Here is a 15501-nt window from a genome sequence, read left to right on the forward strand (position 1 = left end):
AAAGAATCACAGATAGGTGCGAGGGATTGAGGATTTGCTACCCAAACAGGATGACAATTATATTACACTTCCGTGCTGTATATTGGATTTTAAATTAAGAAGTTATCAGACAAGCCGGTTAAATCATGACTTAAGTAATGCTGCAAAAAAATTTCTTAATCCTGCTGCACTAATAAGGGAGGGAATATCCCCCTATTTATTGTTGAAGTCGATTAGCGAATCCAGGTCTTTGGATCCTGGTATTGCTATGGTTCAAATCGAACATTTCGCGGAGGGATTTAGACCCATATGATTACGTCCTATGAATGTTGTTATGCCGATCGCCTTCCTCCCATTTTACTTATCAAAAAAATGACACGAGATGTAATTTATCAATATCTCATGATAGTTTATTGATTGCGAGTATTAGGAGGATGATTATGCAAACTTTCTAAAAGGATTTACCAGTTTTGATATTATAAAACTTTTAGGAATGGAAATGGTTTTTTCTCCTAAAAAAATGATCTATGAAATTGCTCTCTGAATAAAACTGTCCCCACAGCATTGTTATCAGAACCGGACCGGACCGGCCGGTTCGACCGGTCGGACCGGAAACCGGACATATGACCGGTCCGGTTCCCTTAAAAACCGGAAATGCATTAAAAAACCGGTAAACCCAAAAAACCGGCCGATTTTTACATGAACCCATCGACCCCATTCGAACCGGCCGGTTCATGGGTTCTGAAATTTTAAACTGAATCCGACTTGAAATCCTTCGTGGAATTGCAGAATAGTTTAATTGAAATCTGGAAAAAAATTGAAAATCCTACCCTAGTCGTCTTCTTCCCGAGTTCCTCTTCGACTCTTCCTTCTGTCGTTCTTCTTCATCAGCGCATCTTCAGAGTTCGTTCTTCTTTTGATTTATGAATCCGTCAGTGACCAGTCGCTCCTCTGATTCTTCTTCTCCTTCAAAACCCCCTCAACCCGAGCGGAAATTGCAGAGTTGAATCGCGAAAACCCTAGTCATCTTCTTCCTTTTATTCTTTAGTGGAGATCGTTGCTTCGAAGGAGGGCCAAAACGGAGAACAACGGGACCAGCCAAAACTCGAAGTAATCTATCAGAGGAGGAAGCCTCAGAGAGCCAATAAGGAAAATGTAGCCTTACAGGATGTCAAGTTTGTTTTCTCCCCCAATTTCCAATGAGGAAGTCTTCTGAGGCTCTGCAATGTTGAAGATTTTGTGGGTTTGTGTCAAAAATTGGTCCCCTGTTTTGTTTGTTTGGTTGCAGAGAGCAGCGCGGCAACGGGGTTCGGGTGAGCCTAGCTGCTGCTAACACCAAGCGGGTCAGTTGGAATCGTTCACTTTCCACCAGGTTAACCCACACTTCGCTCTGTTCCGGTTTCTCCTCGGTCTGGTTTTAGCTTCTGTTGAGTAAAACTGAGTGCTTTGCGATCTTATGTTGTGCATCGTAGAGGGAGGACAAGTATTGCTGTTGTTGCCTTCGTAGATCGTCAGCCCGAGCGTAAGAAGGGGAGAAGGAAAGCAAAGCCACCCATTCCTATAGTATGGATTTGCTCTCCTCCTTGCCAGTAGTTGCGATATTTACTTTTGAAGCACTTGTTCAAGAATTTGCTCTGGTTGTAGGCAAAAAATGTTCGGCCTCCGAGCTTTGAGAGGGAGCGAGCCTACTTTCAGGTCAATTGGGCAATTTTTTTGACATTGAAAAAGCTTCTTCAACTCTCGACCAATTGGGCTGTTAAATTACGAGTAGTTATTTTCTACGGATTATTTACGATCAGAAATAATTTTTTCTTATATTGTTTTTACTAATATTAATTATTATCTAATATATATTACTATTTTTTTATCTTATATTATTTTTTGAAATAATATATTTATTTATTTATTTTATAATTAAACATACGGTCCGACCCATCGAACTCCCGGTTGAACCCATGGACCCATGAACCCATGCTTCGGCCGGTTCGATGTCCGGTCCGGTTCTGATAACACTGCCCTACAGTTATGTGAAATTGCAAAACTGCAATATATTTAGTGGTTCGGCAAAACCGAATTGTTCCCAGAGTCCACTAGATTGCCATATTTGGTTGACGCAGATTACTGAAAATCTAAATTCCCAAAATAATCCACTTTTCCACTCAGCTGATAATCCACTCTTTCAGGTGGGGAGTATCTATTTATATTATCAGCAAGATTACCAGTAATGTATAACATTATAACTACATATCAAACATGGTAATGAACATTACTAGTAATTTTAAGAGTGACAATCTAAATTACCAGTAAACTTAAATGGTAATGCACCAAACACAACCCAAAGGTTATGTTAAATTGCAAAAGGGAAAAGACACTTTTGAATTGATCCTCAACCTGTAGCGGTTTTATCATTTTGGTTCTAAACCTTTTTTTTTGGCAATTCTTGCCTTCAACCTTTCACACTTTCCCCACTTGGTCCTACAATTATATTTTCCGTTAACTTTGTTGACATGAGAATTAAAAAAAATTAAAATAAAAGAAATAATTTTTTTTTAAAAAAGAAGGGGACGAAGCGGAATAGGGGTGTGAGGGCTTCTACCGCCTGCCACCCACCCTCGTTAGGAGTTGTTGGCAAAGTTGGAACTCGCCAGCGACCACTGACGGGGTGAGTGGCTGGCAGGGGTGCCCCCACCCTCTGATTCCTCTTGATCTGAACTTGTCAGCGACCACCGTTAGGGACTGGGTGGTCGGCGGGTGTGCCCTCACCTCCCTGATTTATTTGGATTTGGGAGAACCAAAGTAGCAAAAGCGCAAAAGGCTGAGGGTAAGAGTAGCAAAAAGCAAAGTGTAGAATCAAAATGATAAAAATGCAAAAGGTTGTTGACCACAAGTGTCTTTTTCCAATTGCAAAGCTCCCATCTGTGAGTGGTTTAGCTCTGCGGCATTGACATGAGCAATAACTCTCTTCTTTGAAACAATTCAATCAATCTATGTTTCTATTTTCTCTCTTTTTTTCAATAAGAGTGCCCGATATCTTCGATTTATTGACTCGAGATTAATTTTCATTGAGCATGGATTTGTCCTCACAAAAAGTAATTCCAATGAGTTTGGAACCCGTATCTTGTAGAACTTTTTTTGACACTTTGTTGTTTGACTACTTCATTGCTCCTTCTGTTTTGTTTTTCTTTTTGGAAAAATATCCTAAAAATGCAAAAAAGTTTCAAGGGTTTTGCAAATCTACCATTTTTTAAAAAAAATTTGACCTAAAAACGCACAACGTTTCATTCCATTACCACATCTATCAAATCGTCAATAACTCCTCTAAATGTGCTGATGTGGCATATAACGGTGTCTACGCGGCGGACAAAGTCCTACGTGGCCGATCTCCTACACTAAAAATAACCTAAAAATTCACAAAGTGTCATATTTGTTTTAAATCTACCTTTTTTTTAATTTTGAATTTTGACATGAAAATTCACAAAATTTTATTCCTTTACCACATCTACCAAAATTTTTAATTGTTCCGTTAAATATGCATAGGCGGCCTCTCTCCTGGACAAAAAATAAATAAAAGAAAGAAAAGAAAAGAAAATATGAGGAAAGGATAAGAGAAAGGAGAATCGGAAAGCAGCGGTGGCTATGGTCTGACGCCTTCTTCTGTCGCCCATCCACATTTCGATCACCTCACCACCAACTTTCTTCCCTCCAAGAAAGGAGAAGTGGAATGTAGCGACAACTTGAGCTCCACCTCTCCTTCTTCATCTCGTTAACGAGCCCAGCTTTATCGACTCGATCTAAGTCCCCTCTCTCTTTTTTTGTTCTCTCTCTCAACCTCAGTGCCCTGTCTCTCCCTCTGTCTTAACCTCAATAGTTGTCTTTCTGTCATGCAACTGAAATGCTGAAACTTTGTCGATCAATATAGTAGCTATGATGCCCAAAATAGAAAAAGGAAATAGAAATGCTTTAGAATATGATACGTACATATGAAAGAAGTATTATTAACCAACGTGAGTTGGTTCAAGTGGTTTAACAGTTATTCCACTTAAGTAAGGTCTCGATTTTGAGTCTTTTGAATAAAAAAATTCACGCTTAGAGAGTTTTACCCCTTAATGGACCTATTCGGCTAGATTGAATTAATCGGGGCTCAATTAAGTTTTTGGATACTAAGGTTCATACGGGAAAAAAAGAAGAAGTATTAACATAAAAGATTTCCTCGTTAATATGTTTGGAAGAGTAAGGACTGCGGAGATAACAAAACCAATATGAAGCTACAAAACAACATGAATAAATCCAGTTAAAGACCTCGTCTAAAAATTTTCTTTGCTTGCCAGTGCCAACAAAATTCTTTAGGTAGGTGTTAGCACCCCATTTTGGCTCACAAGTTCAGGCAACGCCTATCAACACCAATTCAGATTACGACTTGAGCATCGATACAGAAGAGGGCTCGATAGAGCAGTAAATTGCTACTCATTCTCAAGTCAACAGAGATAGGCAGATGATTCAAGCATATGACAGAATAACATACATAATCATCCATCAACATACAGAGCAAACAGACAGCTCAAATAGCATCCAAACCAGTATTTTCAGAATACATCGCCGACAGTGCTATTTTCCACTGATCCGCTCGACCATCAGAAAATAGTTAATATTGGGCTTTAAAAATTCTTCGCAACGTCAAACATATTAGAAGTGTCTCCGAACACATTTCGCAGATCAACTGCTCTATACAGAGCAATTTCAGAATACATACAATTTTTCAGTAAAAGTCCAAAAATGCTGGTTCATCCAAGAAAAGTTAATGCCCAATGTCAGATACAGTCATGTCCAACAATTATGCAGAGCATGATCATTACTTCAAACTGTCTTTCAAAAGTCATACAAACTCCTCTAATGACTTCCGAACGACAGAACAAGCATACCTTTCAACGAAAAACCTTATCCGAAGACTGGTTTGATAGAATATCGGCAAACCAAGTTAGCCATGCATTGCCTAGAAAACTGCAGCGGACATATGCAATTGGGCAAATCAGAAAGCAATATCTCTTTCAGTTTCCCGAGTGACCTCCGAAGAGCAGAAAAATCCGTTTTCAACGGAAATTCATAAACGGAGGTCCTTTTCATGGAAACTTGACGCCGGATGGTTGGTAAACCCAGTGCTACTTATCTCAACGCTCAACGTGAAATCCTCAAACGGAATCTCACAATCCATCTAGACTCTCAGAACACCGTTTTAGAGTTTCAGATGCAATTTTCCAGTCCTTCGAGCCCAGTTCTCAACGAACAGAGATTACGATGATCTCTGGCTCGCCCAAGCAACTCAGAAAGCATTTTGAGAGATTCGGCTTCGGACTCTTAGGACGTGTCCGGCTTCACATTGACAATACCAGCTTATTGATCAATAATTCAGTCTGATTGACAATGCATGTCAAAACGACCGATTCGGAATGTAGACACCAGATGCTCATTCAGAAACGACTAACTTTACTCTGAAAGCCTGAAATGAACGAAACCGGCTCTCGAGCCAAAAATCACTCGAATCTTCCTTTTGGGCAAAATGGATGATTTTGGGCTCGTTTAAATCGTTTTCGCGCGCGCAATGACAATTCAACGTTCGTTTGAGCCACGAACCTTGAATACGCGATCAATCGAGACCCGAACTTTGCCCCGAACTTCTCCACAAGCCCGTGGGGCCCACGATCAGCCATGACTAGCCACCACCCCCTCCATTGCCGTCCATTCCTTGTCATTTTCTTCATCAAATCAACAAACCAACTTGCATTCTTATCTTCCAAAATATCAAGCCTACAATACCATTCCAACACTCCACCTTCATCAATGCATTTGGCTCTTCCTCATCAATGCAATGGAAGAAGTCTTCATCCTCATCCTCATTAAAAATTCGGATCTCACACAATCCATGGCCCTAATTGCACTTTTACTTCACTAATCAAGTCATTGAGCATGAATATATATAGCCTAAGTAATCTTCAAGCACACCTACCTTTTCTTACATCAACGCTTGCTATTTTCATCAAGCAAAAGCTCCCAAAGAGCTCAGCAAAATCGCAGCCCCCCTTGGTTCAGCAAAACCAAGCAAAACCCTCAAAGACTTAAGTCGGAATCATGGAATTTACCGTCCCGGCTTAAATCCAAACTTCACCAAACTTCATATCCTACATGTTTTCGACCCCCTCTATCCATTTTCGGGCATAGATTTGAAGTTTGAAACCTCCAACCCATCGGAATAGTCACCACATAACCGAACCCAGAAAACGGTCTTCTCGGGTAAAAAATGGCAACCCGAGTTTCAAGGCCTTCCGGGTCAGTTTGAGTCGCCAAAACCCATCAAAAACCTCCCCACACAACCCTAGGGTATCCAGGAGTCAAGAAATCTAAGAAAAACCTGTTGGTTTTAACCCAGCACGAAGAAATAGCCCAACTGCCCAGTCGGGTCGATTGTTCTGACTGTTCTTGCGATTTTCTTGCAGATCGGGTCGATCCGAGACTCCTTTCACAAAAAGACCACCACAGTCATCTCCGAGGGTCAGTTAGGAGTCGGAAGCCACTGACCTTGACTCAAAATTCTATCGGGAGACACCGTGGCGATGTCCGATCCGACTGGTGTCAGATGGGTCCGAAATTCCAGACGTGCTCTATTTTCCGTGATCTTTGTAGGGCTGTACGGGTCGACCCGATACCTCTGGGACCAAACGACCACCACAGTCACCTCCGGGGGTTAGTTAGGAGTCAGGAGCTGCTGACCTTGCCTCAAAATTCCATCGGGAACTTCCATGGTGACGTCTGACCCGACTTGTGCCAATCGGGTCAGTTCAGTGTTCCAGCCGGGTCTGTTTGTGCATTTCGGGTCTGTTCAACGAAAAACAGCCCAAAACCCGACCCAACAAAGATCCAACCCGACTTCTAATAGTCCTATCCCGCATCCCGAGACTAGGTATGACCATTCCCGACTTAGAGGAGTTAGGACTTTTACATTCTCGTTGTGTTTATGGAGTTATAAGTAGTTTTAAGCATGTTTCACATCCATGTTTCAATTTTATGCAATTTTCATATTACATCATGCATGTTTATTATCGTTTTACGTGCTAGCATGTTGGGAAATGTTTAAATCAAAGTCGAGGAAACCATATCGACCAAGAAAAGCCGAGACACTCTCGGATTAACCTCTTGGAGAGATAATCGAGGGTAGTCTTGACTTTTTCGGGTCAAGACCGGTTTCCTTGCCCCGATTTGGGTTGTTTCCTGAATCTTTATATTTTCCCACATCCATGGAGCCGGTATTGTTTTATCAATTTAATAAATAACGTGTTTGTGCATGCTTGTATGCTTAAATGCGCTTTTCAAACTCATGGCAATATCGGCTTTTTGTTAAATACGTGTTATTTACCGTGTTTAATGTTTGAGCATGCGAGAAATAGTCAAAATCGGGTTAAAGAGAATGCTTGAAACCCGAAATGGGTCAAGGAAACCCACGACTATTCCCAAGAGGAAAGATCCGAGAGTTCTTTGACCTTATTCGGGTTAAGAACGGTCTCTTTACCTCGATGAAATCCATTTCTTGAATTTTATGCAAATTGCAAATTTCAATATCGTCGCAAACCCCACATGCTAACAACTTTAAAACACTGTTTTTCAAGCAAAAATACATGAATTCATTTATCGATGACTCTTTCGAGGCCATTTGGGTTCCGATGGTATTTTGGTCATTTTGACCAAATTATCCTCGACCTTCCTGGACCCGTCTTGGTCGTCGTGTCATGAATTGTTTTCATTAAATTAAGCTTTTCAGGTATTCAGACTCCATTCAGTGGATCAATCCATGATCTGTCTGACTATTTGTAACTCACATATTTACCGCATTCGGCATTTAATTTTAAGCTGTAAATTCACAAACGGGTTAATTGGGACGCTCACATGATTAAACCCACTTCACACTGATAAAGTTTGCACGAATTGACCATTAACTGATAACTTGCGTCGATGAGTTGTCAAATGATGTTGGTGCCCTTTTCAAACTTATCAATTTCAAAACCGAAGTGCGCGCTCCGATGTAGCATGGACGTCTGGAAAGGACTTCTGTGTCTCAACTTGAGTTTTTATCTGATTTCAAGTAACTCAGGTCATGATACAGAAGATCTTTCTATATCACTTCCGGGCAGATCGACCGGTTCTTTGGCTTTTTCGGGGTTCTTGCACAACCCTGGACGATCCAGGGAATTGGTCGACACCGGCTACAGGCCAAGGTGGCCCACACTGCGATGTTTCCCCTTTTTTGAAAACAATTTTCAAATAAAGGGCAAAGTCATCTTTTCACAATGCAGCGACACCCCTAGGGTTAGCATGACAGAAACATTACAGTACGGGATAAGAACGGGCTACCTGTTCAGGTGCAGGTTCATCTGCATAGCATTTTCTTATCTAACTGATGAATTTCTGTCATCCTAACATAGACTCGGGTAACAAGAACGATTGTCTCAGTCACAAAACATGCAAAATCCTGGTTAATCATTCACTCGACCTAACTAAATGCTAGACAATGGTTAGGGGAACTCTAGGTTCCAAATCTAGAGTCAAAACACGAGTTTGGTTAATTCAGTGGTAATTCAGGGACACAATACAGAACAACTGTAAAAGCAATCCACACACACGAAAGACTTGACTACAGACGCCATGTCTGTCAAGCTTTCAAAGCAAAGCCGAATGCAGAATGTTTTACATGCGTTTGCTTGTTTAGCATAGGCATTTGCTTGCAAAAACACCCCTGGGTTAATAATCTGTTAATCTACGTAAACTCGACAATAACAAACACATTATCTGCAATATGCAAGTTGTTTGTTACTTTTCTGTCCTTGCTTGTCCATGCGAGTCGAGCTCGACTCATAGGACGCATTGCACTTGGGGTTCAACGCCCTAACCTCTCGATCACAGGGTCCAACGCCCTATTCACTGAGAGCGAATTTGAATTTCAGTTTTTCGGTTTTTCCCTAAACTCATGGCGAGTTAGAGTAGAATAATAACCGGAAGCGAACTAATTGGGATTCAACCATTTGTAATTTGCATTTTATTGTTTTTTAGAGTATTGTAAGGATTTTATTTTGTATATTCATTCTGTAAGAATCCCAGTTGGTAAGCGTACGGTTCGAGAGTCGAACTAATCGAATCGGTCAAATGCTTGCCCAGACAAAAGTAATCCGGAGATCTCACGGTTTCGGTTCACGCGGGAATTCAAACATCATTGTTTGATGAAGTGTAGTGCAAGATTGTGAACCTATTCCCCAACATACGGGCCTACTTCTCTCTCGGCTTCTCAACCAACATCGTTTAGTTCACCGAATTTACGGTGTCAAAACGTGTAAGCCGAGCGTAGCCTAATTTACGCGGTAAATAAAAACAACAAGCTTAGCAAACCAGAGTACCGAAAGGGCGTGCGGGATTTATGCCTGCACGTAACATGAACCCCTGAACTCTAATTTTCCGGTTCCACACAGATCAATGCCTTAGCAAAACTAGGTGTATCCCTTACCCCTAGACCTGAGTAACTTATCGGCCCTCGACCTCCGGGTCGTAAAATGGTAAGTGGCGACTCCTTCTCTCACCCGTGTCATGTTCGTCACGCGTATCCACGGGAAGGTGGACACTCCCAAGCCGAGTGATCCAAAAGCGCGCATGCGGGCCCTGACGAGATTCCACATTCGAGTCCGTACAGCTTGGCGACTCCACTGGGGACACACTTAGTGGGTTCAAGCTCGATCCGTTTGCTTTGCTTGCATGTTTATGTATCACTTTCCGTACATTTATTTTACGCACATTTACTTTTCTGCACTTGCATTGCATCATTCTAGATGATTTAGGTACCGAATGCCTGAAATCCCACGGGCACCGATCTAGGAAGCTAGGTTAGTCAGAAGTTCCGAGTAAGGGACCAGATCGAGTCGGCTCTGCCACTGAACCGGCCCCTAAAGATCCTCGCTCGATTTCAAGGAATTGACGCCCTTGAATCGGGAGCCCCCATCCCTAGTTAGTAGTTTTCCCCGTAGAACATTGAAACCATGCATAAACAGGGATCATCATGCTGGACCAAAATAACCTTCATGGCATCAACCGATCCAAAAGTTGAGTCTTTGAGTCGGCTCGTAATTTTTCTTTTAGGTAACCCTTTTCCTGTTTTCATTGAAAGAGTGTTGTACAATGTAATGAACTAATGCTATAGTTTATTTTTCTGCACTTGCATGCATAGGACATTGCATCAGTTTGTTTATAAACATTAAACCAACATCTTTTCCATTTAGGTAAGAATGGACCGCTCGCGTTTCTGTCTTACGCTTGATATCATCATCACGCCAGCCGCAGACATCACACGCCTTTGGAACACGTTTCGTCCAGTTGACCATGCTTTCCTTTGGCTCGTCCTAAGAGACTTGCCACTACTTGCTGATTCCCCCATCGACTGGACCTTGCTTAGAATTGCTATCAGTTTTTAGAACACTCAGCGAGCCGTTTTCAGTTTTCAGGGGACAGAACTGGCTCCTACAGTAGAATAATACGCAGCACTCATTCAGCGACCTATGCCAACTTGCGACATCGTGGTGCCCAACCAGTTTGCCACGATACAGAGTAGAATAGCCATCCTTTTGGGTCTCCCCGACGAAAAAATTCGTCGCGAGCTTTAGTATGGATGGGAGCACGGCATTAGGACTACATGGCTCATAGATTTCATACATTTCCGTGCTCTTAATGCCACGAGAGAATCATATCAGTGTGACGCCTATCACGAGTTCCTCTTGCTTATCTTCGGGACTATTCTGTTCCCGTACTCGTCGAACCTCATAGATGGGCCACTTGCCCAGGTCATCCTCCAAGTAGTAGGAGGCCATAGTTATGTGGAAGCCATCTTGGCTGAGACCATTCGGTCTCTTGACTATGTACGAGAGATTCGATGGGGCAGGATAAGAGGATCTCCACATCTGCTTCAGATTTGGCTTCTTGCACATATCAGGCCGTACGGCTCATCCCATCCTTTTTCATGCATCACCGACAAGCGCTCGCTCATTGCTCGTCTGATCCATCTATTTCGACCTTTCGACCGTAACTACACCGACTGGACGCAGTTCATGGAAGAGCTCACCCCAACACAGTTTTTATGGACAACTCGTTGGAATCCCGGCGGTCCCATGACCATTGGATGTCCTTCAATTATAGGACTTCCCCTTATCAGTCATTTAGGGAGCACTTTTGTCTTTCCTGCTCGAGTCATCAGACAACTCGGTGGCCTACAGGACATCCCTACAGAGGCGGATCGCACTCCATACCGCTTCATGTGGGCAGACACTACAGCTTCACTCCCGGATAGGTTTCTACGAGTTCGAGAGGTTCGACGTTTGTGGGGCACACGCATCGTTCAGGAGCTCTACTTCCCGGACCACCCCACTGACGACGAGCGAGCTTTCTCAGCTACTGCAGCATATGTGGCGCAGTTCCATCCGCAGTGACTCACACCTTTTCATCGACTAAGCATGCCACGAATTCCGCGCACACCACACGCAGAAATTCCAAATGCAGAGAGCTCAGTCCAAGGGGCCATACGCACAGAATTACAAGCCATCAGGAAGGAGAGATCGACTCCGTTGTGAGCTTGTGGACATACATTCAAAGCTCACTGACCACAGAGAGCTTCAGAGCGAGTTGGCCCAGACTCGCGCACGCATAGCGAACCAAGATAGGGAGATAGCGCGTTTGAGCGCTATGCTAGACTAAGCGCGGGCGAAAGCGCGCAAGGCCTCCCATCCTTAGTGCTCGAGCATACATGACGCTCATTCAGTGCTCGAGCATAGTCATAGTGTCGGTTTAATGTTTATGTTTCCTCTTTTCAAAATAGACAATCTTTGTAAAATATGGGACGTAAAGCGAACTGATGTAATGGCATTAGTGTTTTCAAAGTCATGCATTTCACACATTTCATATACTCATTCATTTATATGTTGAAAATTTGCCCGTATATAGCAATCGCTTTTACACATTTATACATACAGGTGCTAACAACTGGCGTCACATCGATATCCAACTCGAGCACGCATAAGAATGGCAGAAGAGCGACAACCCGTTGTTTCCCGAGCACGAGACACCACCGATGCCGGCACACTCTCCACCACAAGGCGCGCAGGTTATATCGCCTCCCTTTGCATCTGCGGCATATTCAGGCGCTCTTCCGACGCATCTCCCTCCTCCGGCACAGGCGCCATCCAACGCCATCGACCCCGTGCGCTTCACCGCACTCGAAGGCAGGTGAATCAATTGGCCGCCAACATGAATACTAATATGGCGGAACTTATGGGCATGCTTCGAAATCAAAACCGGACCTCTTCGAGTTACACTCCACCTCCGGAGTACAGGCCAACTGTGGATCTGAATCAAGTCGTTCCTCCAATCTATGTTACTGATAATGAGGACTTATCCTTTTCGACAATGGCGTATGCACCGGCGGTCCATCCGGTTAATGACCCTCTACCGCCACCACCTGCCCCTACAGCAGTTCCTTTGCTACCAGCAGCTTTCCTATCAACAGATTCCGCCATGCACACGCTACCACCACTAGCTATGCCAGCTCAGTCTCCGATTTATACTATTCCGCCACCAATGGTCCCTCCGGTGACAAGTGCTCAGGCTCCTGTTTCCACCATGGACCATTTTCCTTTCCAAGCTCCACAACCCCAAATAAGCTTTTCCTACCCAGCTCCACCACCTCTAAACTTTCCTCCTACTGAACCCGGCACACATATTCAAACCCTGCTGCTCCACCAAAAAATTTTCCCCCAGAAATGGAGAATGAGCAGGATAGGAGAATTAAAAAAATGGAAGAGACCATCAAGGCTCTCCAAATAGGTGGGTCTCGCTTTGATTACGGTGACAGCAATTGAAATCTATTCCCGGGCATGCGATTGCCCCCGAAGATCAAGATTCCAGATTTCAAGAGGTATGACGGGACCAAGGACCCGCAACATCATCTCCGCCATTATCAAAGCAAAATGATGCAATATTGGGATTACGAGAAGTTTATCATCCAAACATTCCAGGATAGTTTAACCGGATCGGTACTAGATTGGTTCATGACGCTAAGAGTCGCCGACATTCCCGCTTGGACCGACCTCTCCCATAAGTTCCTCGACCAGTATAAGTTATGTGCAGAGTCCCATCTTTAGGTTTTCACGGGACTGAGTCCCGTTCTCAGATGATACAAACACTCCTTTTGCATCTTTCCATTATGCAGCTCATCGGGCAAGCGCCCGTGCCTCTTGCAACTGCACCTTTTTATTCTGCAACGCACTTTGAATTGGCATGCACCTTCTCAGGAATGCAGTGCACCTTGCAACCCGCCAAGCAAGCGCCCTATACCTTGCAAACCCGCCAAGCAAGCGCTCGTGCACCCCGCAATCCACAGGACAATGCGCCTGTGCATATTGCAAACCCCTCGGGTCCATCCCGACTTTTAAATTTCTGTCAAGGGTCCGTCCCGACATTAAAATTTCTGTTCAGGGGTCTGTCCCCTCGGGTCCGTCCCGACTTTTAAATTTCTAATCAGGGGTCCGTCCCGATTTTAAAATTTCTATCAGGGGTCCGTCCTGACTTTAAAATTTCTGTCAGGGGTTCGTCCCGACTTTTAAATTTATATTCAGGGGTCCGTTCCCTCGAGTCCGTCCCGAACTTTACATTTATGCTTCAGGTATAACATCCCCTATATATCCAAAGCAATAGGAAGAAGAAGGTCATCAGAGGTGCTAAATTGATCATTGCTATCAAATTGGGGGGCTTCTGAAAGTCTTTGGCTACATCCTTTACTCGAGCACGCAGTCAAAGAGGGGCAAGTTGTCAGCACCCCATGTTGGCTCAATAGTTCAGGCAACGCCTATCAACACCAATTCAAATTACAACTTGAGCATCGATACAGAAGAGGGCACGATAGAGCAGCAAATTGCTACTCATTCTCAAGTCAACAGATATAGGCAGATGATTCAAGCATATGATAGAAGAACATACAGAATCATCCAGCAACATACAGAGCAAACAGACAGCTCAAATAGCATCCAAACCGGGATTTTCAGAATACATCGCCGACAATACTATTTTCCACTGATCCGCTCGACCATCGGAAGATAGTTAATATCGGGCTTCAAAAATTCTTCGCGACGTCAAACAGATGAAAAGTGTTTCCGAACACATTTCGCAGATCAACTGCCTCATACAGAGCAATTTCAGAATACAGACAACTTTTCAATGGAAGTCCAAAAATGCCGATTCATCCAAGGAAAGTTAATGCCCGATGTCAGATACAGTCATGTCCAACAATTATGCAGAGCATGATCATAACTGCAAACTGTCTTTCAGAAGTCATATAGACTCCTCTAATGACTTCCGAACGATAGAACAAGCATACCTTTCAACGAAAAACCTTATCCAAAAACTGGTTTGATTGAACATCGGCAAACCAAGTTAGCCATGTATTGCCCAGAAAATTATAGTGGACATATGCAATTGGGCAAATTAGACAGCAATATCTCTTTCAGTTTCCCGAGTGACCTCCGAAGAGGAGAAAAGTCCGTTTTCAACGGAAATTCATAAACGGAGGTCCTTTTCGTGGAAACTTGACGCCGGATGGTTGGTAAACCCAGTGCTACTTATCTCAACGCTCAACATGAAATCCTCTGACGGAATCTCACAATCCATCTAGACCCTCAGAACACCGTTTTAGAGTTTTAGATGCAATTTTCCAGACCTTCGAGCCCAGTTCTCAACGAACAGAGATTACAATGATATCCGGCTCGCCCAAGCAACTCAAAAAGCAGTCTGAGAGATTCGACTTCGGACTCTTAGGACGTCTCCAGCGTCACATCGACAATACCGGCTTATTGGTCAATAATTCAATCTGATTGACAATGCATGTCAAAACAACCGATTCGGAATGCAGACACGAGATGCGCATTAAGAAATGACTAACTTTACTTTGAACGCCTGAAATGAGCGAAATCGGCTTCCGAGTCAAAAATCACACGAATCTTCCATGGCCCTAATTGCACTTTTACTTCACTAATCAAGTCATTAAGCATGCATATATATATAGCCTAAGTAATCTCCAAGCACACCTACCTTTTCTTACATCAACACTTGCTATTTTCATCAAGCAAAAGCTCCTACAGAGCTCAACAAAATCACAGCCCCCTTTGGTTCAGCAAAACCAAGCAAAACCCTCAAAAACTTAAGTCGGAATCATGGTATTTACCATCCCGGCTTAAATCCAAACTTCACCAAACTTCATATCCTACATGTTTTCGACCCCCTCTATCCATTTCCGAGCTTAAATTTTAAGTTTGAAGCCTCCAACACATCGGAACAGCCACCACAGAACCGAACCCAGAAAACGGTCTTCTAGGGTCAAAAATGGCAACCCGAGTTTCAAAGCCTTCTGGGTCAATTTGAGTCACCAAAACCCATCAAACACCTCCCCACACAACC

Source organism: Punica granatum, chromosome 6, assembly GCF_007655135.1.
Source record: "Punica granatum isolate Tunisia-2019 chromosome 6, ASM765513v2, whole genome shotgun sequence".
NCBI lineage: Eukaryota > Viridiplantae > Streptophyta > Magnoliopsida > Myrtales > Lythraceae > Punica > Punica granatum.